At 39.0% G+C, this 12,390-nt stretch overlaps 1 protein-coding gene across 1 annotated transcript in view; it reads right to left on the bottom strand.

Annotated features, from left to right (window-relative positions):
* The window catches only part of LOC141047469 (uncharacterized), an 85,600-nt gene that overhangs the window by 58,365 nt on the left and 14,845 nt on the right, over positions 1 to 12,390 (bottom strand). The gene's annotated exons all lie outside the window — the stretch shown is intronic.

The raw sequence follows: 12,390 nt of genomic DNA, 5'->3' as shown, positions 1-12,390 counted from the left end.
AGAAAAAATACCCGTCGCTAAAATCCATCTTCTTTCTTCATCAGATGTAATCCACAAGGAACAATGAAAAAAGAAAAAATACCCGTAGCTAAAATCCATCTTCTTTCTTCATCAGATGTATTCCACAAGGAGTAACATAGAAAAAAGAAAAAATATTCATCGCTAAAATCCATCTTCTTTCTTCATCAGATGCAATCCACAAAGAACAACGAAAAACCAAGAAATACCAGTCGCTAAAATCTATCTTCTTTCTTCATCAGATGTAATCCACAAGGAACAAAGAAAAAACAAAAAATATCCGTCGCTAAAATCCATCTTCTTTCATTATCAGATGTAATCCACAAGGAACAAAAAAGAAAAAATACTCTTTGCTAAAATCCATCTTCTTTCTTCATCAGATATATTCCAAAATAAACAAGGAAAAAAAGGAAAAATATCGGACGCTAAAATCCATCTTCTTTCTTCATCAGATGTAATCCAAAAGGAAAAATGAAAAAAGAAAAAATACCTGTTGCTAAAATCCATCTTCTTCATCAGATGCAATCCACGAGGAACAACGCAAAGAATGAAAACATACCCGACGCTAAAATCCATCTTCTTCATCTGATGTAATCCACAAGGAACAACAAAAAAGAAAAAATACCCGAGGCTAAAATCCTTTTTCTTTCTTCATCAGATGCAATCCACAAGGAACAACGAAAAAAACGAAAATATTCCCGACTCTAAAGTCCATCTTCTATATTCATCAGATGCAATCCACATGGAAAAATGAAAAAAAAAAAATACCCATCGCTAAAATCCATCTTCTTTCTTCATCACATGTAATCCACAAGGAACAACGAAAAAAGAAAAAATGCCCATCGCTAAAATACATCTTTTCTTCATCAGATGCAATCCACAAGAAACAACGAAAAGAAAAAAAAATCCCAACGATAAAATCTATCTTCTTTCTTCATCAGATGTAATCCAAAATGAACACCGTAAAAAAAAAAAAATATCGGACGCTAAAATCCATCTTCTTTCTTCATCAGATGTAATCCACAAGGAACAAAAAAGAAAAAATACTCTTCGTTAAAATCCATCTTTTTTCTTTATCAGATGTATTCCAAAATAAACAACGAAAAAAAGAAAAAATACCAGATGCTAAAATCCATCTTTCTTTCTTCATCAGATGTAATCCACAAGGAACAACAAAAAGGAAAAAATACCCGAAGGTAAAATCCATCTTTCTTCATCAGATGCAATCCACAAGGAACAATGGAAAAAGAAAAAATACCTGTTGCTAAAATCCATCTTCTTTCTTCATCAGATGCAATCCCCAAGGAACAACAGAAAAAGAAAAAATACCCGAAGCTAAAATCCATCTTCTTTTTTCATCAGGTGCAATCCACAAGGAACAACAAAAATAACAAAAAAATTCCCGACGCTACAGTCCATCTTCTTTCTTCATCAGATGCAATCCACATGGAAAAATGAAAAACCAAAATATGCCCGTCGCTAAAATCCATCTTCTTTCTTCATCAGATGTAATCCACAAGGAACAATGAAAAAATAAAAAACACCTGTTGCTAAAATCCATCTTCTTTCTTCATCAGATGTAATCCACAAGGAACAAAAAAGAAAAAATACTCTTCGTTAAAATCCATCTTTTTTCTTCATCAGATGTATTCCAAAATAAACAACGAAAAAAAGAAAAAATACCGGACGCTAAAATCCATCTTCTTTCTTCATCAGATGTAATCCAAAAGGAAAAACGAAAAAAGAAAAAAATACCTGTTGCTAAAATCCATCTTCTTCATCAGATGCAATCCTTGAGGAACAACGCAAAAAATGAAAAAATACCCGACGCTAAAATCCATCTTTCTTTCTTCATCAGATGTAATCCACAAGGAACAACAAAAAAGAAAAAATACCCGAAGCTAAAATCCATCTTTCTTCATCAGATGCAATCCACAAGGAACAACGAAAAAAGAAAAAATACCCGTTGCTAAAATCCATCTTCTTTCTTCATCAGATGCAATCCCCAAGGAACAACAGAAAAAGAAAAAATGCCCAAAGCTAAAATCCATCTTCTTTTTTCATCAGATGCAATCCACAAGGAACAACGAAAATAACAAAAAAATTCCCGACGCTAAAGTCCATCTTCTTTCTTCATCAGATGCAATGCACATGGAAAAATGAAAAACCAAAATAACCCCGTCGCTAAAATCCATCTTCTTTCTTCATCAGATGCAATCCACAAGGAACAATGAAAAAATAAAAAACACCTGTCGCTAAAATCTATCTTCTTTCTTCATCAGATGTAATCCAGAAGGAGTAACAAAGAAAAAAAGAAAAAAACCATCACTAAAATTCATCTTCTTTCTTCATCAGATTTAATCCACAAGGAGCAACGAAAAAAACCCCAAAAATACCCTTCGCTAAAATCTATCTTCTTTCTTCATCAGATGTAATCCACAAGGAACAAAGAAAAAACAAAAAATATCAGTCGCTAAAATCCATCTTCTTTCTTCATCAGATGTAATCCACAAGGAACAAAAAAGAAAAAATACTCTTTGCTAAAATCCATCTTCTTTCTTCATCAGAAGAAAAACAAGGAAAAAAAGGAAAAATATCGGACGCTAAAATCCATCTTCTTTCTTCATCAGATGTAATCCAAAAGGAAAAATGAAAAAAGAAAAAATACCTGTTGCTAAAATCCATCTTCTTCATCAGATGCAATCCACGAGGAACAACGCAAAGAATGATAACATACCCGACGCTAAAATCCATCTTCTTCATCAGATGTAATCCACAAGGAACAACAAAAAAGAAAAAATACCCGAAGCTATAATCCTTTTTCTTTCTTCATCAGATGCAATCCACAAGTAACAACGAAAAAAACGAAAATATTCCCGACTCTAAAGTCCATCTTCTTTATTCATCAGATGCAATCCACATGGAAAAATGAAAAAAGAAAAAATACCCATCGCTAAAATCAATCTTCTTTCTTCATCACATGTAATCCACAAGGAACAACGAAAAAAGAAAAAATGCCCATTGCTAAAATACATCCTTTTTCTTCAGCAGATGCAATCCACAAGAAACAACGAAAAGAAAAAAAAATCCCAACGATAAAATCTATCTTCTTTCTTCATCAGATGTAATCCAAAATGAACAACGTAAAAAAGAAAAAATATCGGACGCTAAAATCCATCTTCTTTCTTCATCACATGTAATCCAAAAGGAAAAATGAAAAAAGAAAAAATACCCATTGCTAAAATACATCTTCTTCATCAGATGCAATCCACAAGGAACATCGAAAAAAAACAAAAAAATACCCGACGCTAAAATCCTTCTTTCTTTCTTCATCAGATGTAATCCACATGGAACAATGAAAAAGGAAAAAATTCCCATAGCTAAAATCCATCTTTTTTCTTCATCAGATGCAATCCACAAGGAACAACGAAAAAAATGAAAAAATACCCGATGCTAAAATCCATCTTCTTTTTTCATAAGATTCATTCCGCAAGGAACAACAAAAAAATCAAAAATATTCCCGACGCCAAAGTCCATCTTCTTTCTTCATCAGATGTAATCCACAAGGAACAACAAACAAGAAAAAATACCCGTCGCTAAAATCCATCTTCTTTCTTAATCAGATGTAATCCATAAGGAATAACATAGCAAAAAAATAAATATATTTTTCGCTAAAATTCATCTTCTTTCTTCATCAGATGTAATCCACAAGGAACAGCGAAAAAAGAAAAAATGCCCAAAGTTAAAATCCATCTTTTGTTCTTCATGAGATGCAATCCACAAGTAACAACGAAAAAAACCCAAAAAATACCAGACGCTAAAATTCATCTTCTTTCTTCATCAAATATAATCCACAAGGAACAACAAAAAAAGAAAAAATACCCAAAGCGAAAATCCATCTTCTTTTTTCATCAGATGCAATCCACAATGAACAACGAAATAAACAAAAAAATTCCCAATGCTAAAGTCCATTTAGAATCATAGAATCGTAGAGTTGGAAGTGACCTCCTGGGCCATTTGGTCCAACCCCCTGCTCAAAGCAGGATTCGCTAAATCATCCCAATCATCCCATTTTTTTCTTCATCAGATGCAATCCACATGGAAAAACGAAAAACCAAAATATACCCGTCGCTAAAATACATCTTCATCAGTTGTAATCCACAAATAACAACGAAAAAAACCCAAAAAATACCCGACCCTAAAGTCTATCTTCTTTCTTCATCAGATGTAATCCACAAGGAACAACGAAAAACCAAAAAATACCCGTCACTAAAATCCATCTTCTTTCTTCATCAGATGTAATCCACAAGGAACAAAAAAGAAAAATACTCTTCACTAAAATCCATCTTCTTTCTTCATCAGATGTAATCCAAAATGAACAACGAAAAAAATGAAAAAATACCAGATGCTAAAATCCATCTTTCTTTCTTCATCAGATGTAATCCACAAGGAACAACAAAAAGGAAAAAATACCCGAAGGTAAAATCCATCTTCTTTCTTCATCAGATGCAATCCACAAGGAACAACGAAAAAAACGAAAATATTCCCGACGCTAAAGTCCATCTTCTTTTTTCATCAGATACAATCCACATGGAAAAATGAAAAAAGAAAAAATACCCGTCACTAAAATCCATCTTCTTTCTTCATCAGATGTAATCCACAAGGAACAACGAAAAAAGAAAAAATGCCCATAGCTAAGATCCATCTTTTTTCTTCATCAGATGCAATCCACAAGTAACAGCGAAAAAAAAAAAATTCCCAACGATCAAATCTATCTTCTTTCTTCATCAGATGTAATCCATAAGGAACAACGAAAAAAGAAAAAATGCCCATCACTACAATCCTTCTTCTTTCTTCAACAGATATAATCCAAAATGAACAACGTAAAAAAGAAAAAATATCAGACGCTAAAATCCATCTTCTTTCTTCATCAGATGTAATCCAAAAGGAAAAATGAAAAAAGAAAAAATACCCGTTGCTAAAATTTATCTTCTTCATCAGATGCAATCCACAAGGAACAACGAAATAAACCAAAAAATACCCGACTCTAAAATCCATCTTTCTTTCTTCGTCAGATGTAATCCACAAGGAACAATGAAAAAAGAAAAAGTTCCCATAGCTAAAATCCATCCTTTTGCTTCATCAGATGCAATCCACAAGAAACAACGAAAAAAAAAAAAAATACCTGGCGATAAAATCTATCTTCTTTCTTCATCAGATGTAATCCACAATGAACAACGAAAAAAGAAAAATGCCCGTCACTAAAATCCATTTTCTTTCTTCATGAAATGTAATCCACAAGGAGCAAAAAAGAAAAAATATCGTTCACTAAAATCCATCTTCTTTCTTCATCAAATGTAATCGAAAATGAACCACTGAAAAAAGAAAAAATATCGGACTCTAAAATCCATCTTTTTTTCTTCATCACATGTAATTCAAATGGAAAAATGAAAAAAGAAAAGAAACCCGTTTCTAAAATCCATCTTCTTCATCAGATGCAATCCACAATGAACGACGAAAAAAGAAAAAATACCCGTCACTAAAATCCATCTTTTTTCTTCATCAGATGTAATCCACAAGGAAAAGCAAAAAAGAAAAAGTACCAGAAGCTAAAATCCATCTTCTTTCTTCATCAGATGCAATCCACAAGGAACAAAGAAAAAAGCGAAAATATTCCCGACGCTAAAGTCCATCTTCTTTGTTCATCAGATACAATCCACATGGAAAAGCGAAAAAAGAAAAAATACCCGTCGCTAAAATCCATCTTCTTTCTTCATCAGATGTAATCCACAAGGAACAATGAAAAAAGAAAAAATACCCGTAGCTAAAATCCATCTTCTTTCTTCATCAGATGTATTCCACAAGGAGTAACATAGAAAAAAGAAAAAATATTCATCGCTAAAATCCATCTTCTTTCTTCATCAGATGCAATCCACAAAGAACAACGAAAAACCAAGAAATACCAGTCGCTAAAATCATCTTCTTTCTTCATCAGATGTAATCCACAAGGAACAATGAAAAAAGAAAAAATACCCATCCATTTTCTTTCTTCATCAGATGTAATACACAAGGAAGATCGAAGAAAGAAAAAATACCCAAAGCTAAAATCCATCTTTTTTCTTCATCAGATGCAATCTACAAGTAACAACGATAAAAAAAATCCCTGATGCTAAAATCTATCTTCTTTCTTCATCAAATGTAATCCACAAGGAACAACGAAAAAATAAAAAATACCTGTCGCTTAAATCCATCTTCTTTCTTCATCAGATGTAATCCACAAGAAACAACAAAAAAAGAAAAAATTCCCATCGCTAAAATCCATCTTTTCTTCATCAGATGTAATCCACAAGGAGCAATGAAAAAAAATTACCCGTCGCTAAAATCCATCTTCTTTTCTCATCAGATGTAATCCACAAGGAACAACGAAAAAGGAAAAAATATCCGATGCTAAAATCCATCTTCTTTCTTCATGAGAAGTAATCCACAAGGAACAGCGAAAAAGGAAAAAATACCCGAGGCTAAAATCCATCTTCTTTCTTCATCAGATGAAATCTACAAGAAACAATGAAAAAAACGAAAAAATACCCGTTGCTAAAATCCACCTTCTTTCTTCATCAGATGTAATCCACAAGCAAAAACAAAAAATAAGAAATACCCAAAGCTAAAATCCATCTTCTTTCTTCATCAGATGCAATCCACAAGGATCAACGAAAAAAACGAAAATATTCCCGACGCTAAAGTCCATCTTCTTTGTTCATCAGATACAATCCACATGGAAAAACGAAAAAAGAAAAAATACTCGTCGCTAAAATCCATCTTCTTTCTTCATCAGATGTAATCCACCAGGATCAACGAATGAAAAAAAAATACCCGTAGCTAAAATCCATCTTCTTTCTTCATCAGATGTATTCCACAAGGAGCAACACAGAAAAAAGAAAAAATATTCATCGCTAAAATCCATCTTCTTTATTCATCAGATGCAATCCACATAGAACAACAAAAAACCAAGAAATACTAGTCGCTAAAATCATCTTCTTTCTTCATCAGATGTAATCCACAAGGAACAACGAAAAAAGAAAAAATACCCGTCGCTAAAATCCATCTTCTTTCTTCATCAGATGTAATGCACAAGGAAGATCGAAGAAAGAAAAAATACCCAAAGCTAAAATCCATCTTTTTTCTTCATCAGATGCAATTTACAAGTAACAACGATAAAAAAAAAACCCTGATGCTAAAATCTATCTTCTTTCTTCATCAAATGTAATCCACAAGGAGCATTGAAAAAAAATACCTGTCGCTAGAGTTGATCGACTTTTGTTTTTTTAGGGTCGAGTTTCGTTTCGTGAAACCCGACTTTTCCAAAAGTCGGGTTGAGCAAGATCGTCCGATTATAGGGAAAAGTCGGGGTCGTCCCGAAACACGAAACCCAATGTAAGTCAATGGGGAATAAAAGTCGGCAGTGAGAGGAGGACAGGAAACACACCAACAGTGCCCATTTGAATGCCAAAAGCATCAATTCTTCTTACTTAAGCTTGTCAACCTTAATTAACTTCATAATACAAGTTACGCACTGAAAAATGGGGGTTATTTGGCTACAGACTGTGGGGGGGGAGGGCTGGCTCCTTTTCATGTGCCCTGGGCGAAAGAGCGCCACTTTAACACATACCACAACTCATCATGCTCCGAAACGGCAGAGAAATAGCGGTATAGTACAATGAAAAATACTTCACTTTTTACATCTCATGACGAGGCCCATCTATTTCTCCATACAGAATCATTGGTCCCATATAATGTTTGAAACAGTATATGATGAGCTCCACATAATGCTACAGTATATGTTGGTCCCCATGGATGAAGCTCCACTGTCTTATGGGCCCAAATAATGCTCCAAACATAATGGGCCCCATTTCTAATGCTCTAGTGTATAATGGGCCCTGTAAATGCTGCTCCAGTGTCTGATGTCCACCTTTGGAATGTTCCAGTGTATGGTGGGCCCCATCTATCATTCTCCAGAGTATAGTGCTCCCCAAAAATTGCTGTCCCAACATTGAAAACAATCAAATAAGTCTCCTCGCTAGGGAATCCCTGTACTTGTCTGGACTCCTCGTCGTCCCCATCTTCCATCTCACTGCACAGTATTTCAACTTTGCAAGTGCTGTGATCCTGAGCAAGCAGGGGGGGCCCACTCGTTGGCGACGGCACTGGCACAGGGCCCCTAATAGTACGGTGGTGTGTCTGATGGCGGGTGGGCCGAACCTGCACTTTCATCTGCAGCTTCCTCTTTGTCACCGTGTAAGATGGAACTGTATATGGGAAGGGTAACCTGAGTTTCATCAGGGTCAGATTCAGGCCGTGTAGCGTGCGAGGGGAATGTAGTGGTCTGGGTCAATGTACCAGCAGATTCATCAAGCAGTGGCTGGGCATCAGTGCACTTGTGTCGCCCCCAGGAGGGTCGAACGCCTACAGCCAACTGTTTCCTATACCGTGGGCTAGGCAGCACTGTCCCACCACCGCTGTCCCCTGTGGACCCTGCATCCACCACATTAACCCAGTGCGCAGTGATGGACATGTAACGGCCCTGGCCATGCCGACTGGACCATGCATCAGTTGTGAGGTGCACCTTTCCGCTCACTGACTGCTTGAGTGCATGGACAATGCGGTCTTTCACATGATGGTGGAGGGCTGGGATGGCTTTGCGAGAGAAGTGGCGACTGGGTAGGTCATAGCGTGGTACTGCATAGGCCATGAGTTCGCGGAAAGCTGCGCTTTCCACCAACCGAAAGGGCATCATCTCAAATGAGATTAGTTTGGCAATGTGGGCGTTCAAACCCAGTGTACGCGGATGAGAGACTGAGTACTTTCTTGACCTACTCATAGTGTCTGGGAGGGTGAGCTGGACTTGAGAGCTGCATATGGTGGAAGTAGCGGCGGACAGGGCGGACTGAGAGAGGGTTGATGATGGTGATGGAGTTGGTGTTCTTTCTGATGGCCTAGAATCAGTCTTTCGTTGATATAACAGTGGGATTCCCTGACTGCTGTGGCCTTGCAACGACACCTCAACATTTGCTGCTGTGCTAACCGGTGGGCTTACAGTGGGGGAAACAATGTAGCGTTGCTGACTACCTTCGTTGTGATCAGTTGCACATGTGGCACTTGAGGTTTGGTGTTGTGTCCACGCTTGCAAGTGCATGCTGGTTAAATGTCTAAGCATGCAACTGGTATTCAAATTTTTCAGATTTTTCCCTCGGCTAAAGGTCTTTGCGCACTTCTTACAGATAACCTTGGCCTGATCATGAGGATTTTGTTCAAAAAAGTGCCACACTGCACTCTTCCTACTTTGGCAGACATTTTGCGGCCTAGCACGCTGTGATGTTTTGACCCTCTGGACAAGCTGTCCAGCTACTCTTTTGATTTTTGGAACCTGTCTTTGGAGTGCTCCGGGCCTGCCAGATAACAGCTGTTGCGATGTCGATGTCTGCTGTGGATGCTCCTCATCTGAGCTATTGGAAGCAGCACCCTCTTCCCCCAATGGATGCCAATCTGGGTCAACAACTGGGTCATCCATCACCTCCTCTTCAATGTCATGTGCACCTTCCTCTGTGTCACCGTGTATGGTGGTATAGTGTGCGGGAAGGGGCACCTGAGTCTCATCAGGGTCAGAATCTGGCTCTGTACACTGCGAGGACAATGTAGTGCTCTGAGTGAATGTACCAGCAGAATCATCCATCAGCGGCTGTGCATCAGTGCACTCCATGTCAGATTCATCTTGGCCTGGGTAATTCACCATTTGACTTGATAATCCAGGCATGGTATGTGAAAACAGCTCCATGGAGTAATCAGTAGTATGGCCTGCGTAATCCTTCAATCTTGGTTGGGGTGAAGGACACAAGGAAAGGTGTGGTTCATGAACATGAGCCTCCAATGACGACTCAGTGCTTTTACTTTTTACAACTGAAGAAGAGGAGGCGATAGAGCTGGAGGCTGAGTCAGCAATGTAAGACAAAACTTTTTCCTGATGCTCTGGCTTTAAAAGCGGTTTGCCAACTCCTAGAAAACTAAGCCTTCGAAGCCTTATGGAGCCAGACGATGACGCAGGCTCAACACCTCCTGCATTCGGTCCTATTTTGCTCTTGCCACTACCATCAGATCCACCACCAACACCATCATTACCAGCTGCCAACCCCCGCCCAATTCCACGGCCTCTTCCACCAGCCTTCCTCATTTTTGGTAGAAATGTAGACAAAATCCAACAAACTATATAGTAATGTAAAACAAGGTACAAGGTGTCTATAGGACAGGGGAGATTTTGAATTTCTGCTCACACTAGTGGACACTGGACACTTTTGGATTGTGTGAGGCCCACTGAATATCTGAGCGCTATGTCACAGGCTCGATGGCACAGCTGTGACCAAAGTGACTAGAGGATAAGAGAGATTTTGAAATTCTGCTCACACTAGTGGACACTGGACACTTTTGGATTGTGTGAGGCCCACTGAATATCTGAGCGCTATGTCACAGGCTCGATGGCACAGCTGTAACCAAAGTGACTAGAGGATAAGTGAGATTTTGAATTTCTGCTCACACTAGTGGACACTGGACACTTTTGGATTGTGTGAGGCCCACTGAATATCTGAGCGCTATGTCACAGGCTCGATGGCACAGCTGTGACCAAAGTGACTAGAGGATAAGTGAGATTTTGAATTTCTGCTCACACTAGTGGACACTGGACACTTTTGGATTGTGTGAGGCCCACTGAATATCTGAGCTCTATGTCACAGGCTCGATGGCACAGCTGTGACCAAAGTGACTAGAGGATAAGTGAGATTTTGAATTTCTGCTCACACTAGTGGACACTGGACACTTTTGGATTGTGTGAGGCCCACTGAATATCTGAGCGCTATGTCACAGGCTCGATGGCACAGCTGTGACCAAAGTGACTGGAGGATAAGTGAGATTTTGAATTTCTGCTCACACTAGTGAACACTGGACACTTTTGGATTGTGTGAGGCCCACTGAATATCTGAGCGCTATGTCACAGGCTCGATGGCACAGTTTTGACCAAAGTGACTAGAGGATAAGTGAGATTTTGAATTTCTGCAGACACTGGACACTTTTGGATTGTGTGAGGCCCACTGAATATCTGAGCGCTATGTCAGAGGCTCGATGGCACAGCTGTGACCAAAGTGACTAGAGGATAAGTGAGATTTTGAATTTCTGCTCACACTAGTGGACACTGGACACTTTTGGATTGCGTGAGGCCCACTGAATATCTGAGCGCTATGTCACAGGCTTGATGGCACAGCTGTGACCAAAGTGACTAGAGGATAAGGGAGATTTTGAATTTCTGCAGACACTTGTGGACACTGGACACTTTTGGATTGTGTGAGGCCCACTGAATATCTGAGTGCTATGTCACAGGCTCGATGGCACAGCTGTGACCAAAGTGACTAGAGGATAAGTGAGATTTTGAATTTCTGCTCACACTAGTGGACACTGGACACTTTTGGATTGTGTGAGGCCCACTGAATATCTGAGCGCTATGTCACAGGCTCGATGGCACAGCTGTGACTAAAGTGACTAGAGGATAAGGGAGATTTTGAATTTCTGCAGACACTTGTGGACACTGGACACTTTTGGATTGTGTGAGGCCCACTGAATATCTGAGCGCTATGTCACAGGCTCGATGGCACAGCTTTGACCAAAGTGACTAGAGGATAAGTGAGATTTTGAATTTCTGCAGACACTTGTGGACACTGGACACTTTTGGATTGTGTGAGGCCCACTGAATATCTGAGCGCTATGTCACAGGCTCGATGGCACAGCTGTGACCAAAGTGACTAGAGGATAAGTGAGATTTTGAATTTCTGCTCACACTAGTGGACACTGGACACTTTTGGATTGTGTGAGGCCCACTGAATATCTGAGCGCTATGTCACAGGCTCGATGGCACAGCTGTGACCAAAGTGACTAGAGGATAAGGGAGATTTTGAATTTCTGCAGACACTTGTGGACACTGGACACTTTTGGATTGTGTGAGGCCCACTGAATATCTGAGCGCTATGTCACAGGCTCGATGGCACAGCTGTGACCAAAGTGACTAGAGGATAAGGGAGATTTTGAATTTCTGCAGACACTTGTGGACACAGGACACTTTTGGATTGTGTGAGGCCCACTGAATATCACAGCGCTATGTCACAGGCAGAAATTGGCTAGTGTATCACAAACTACAAGGTGTATGTAGAATTGGGCAGAGTAGGAATCTCCCTAGAGTGCAGGTCTGTAAGAACGGAACATGTCCTCGACTTATTCTCACAGAGTGACACAGATAGCTTCACTGTGGCTGTGATAACAGCCGTTACACGGTACTGTGTG

This window comes from Dendrobates tinctorius, unplaced genomic scaffold (genome assembly GCF_039654945.1).
Source record: "Dendrobates tinctorius isolate UK_male_01 unplaced genomic scaffold, ASM3965494v1 ptg000127l, whole genome shotgun sequence".
Taxonomy (NCBI): Eukaryota; Metazoa; Chordata; class Amphibia; order Anura; family Dendrobatidae; genus Dendrobates; species Dendrobates tinctorius.
This window is presented reverse-complemented; position numbering and strand designations above follow the sequence as displayed.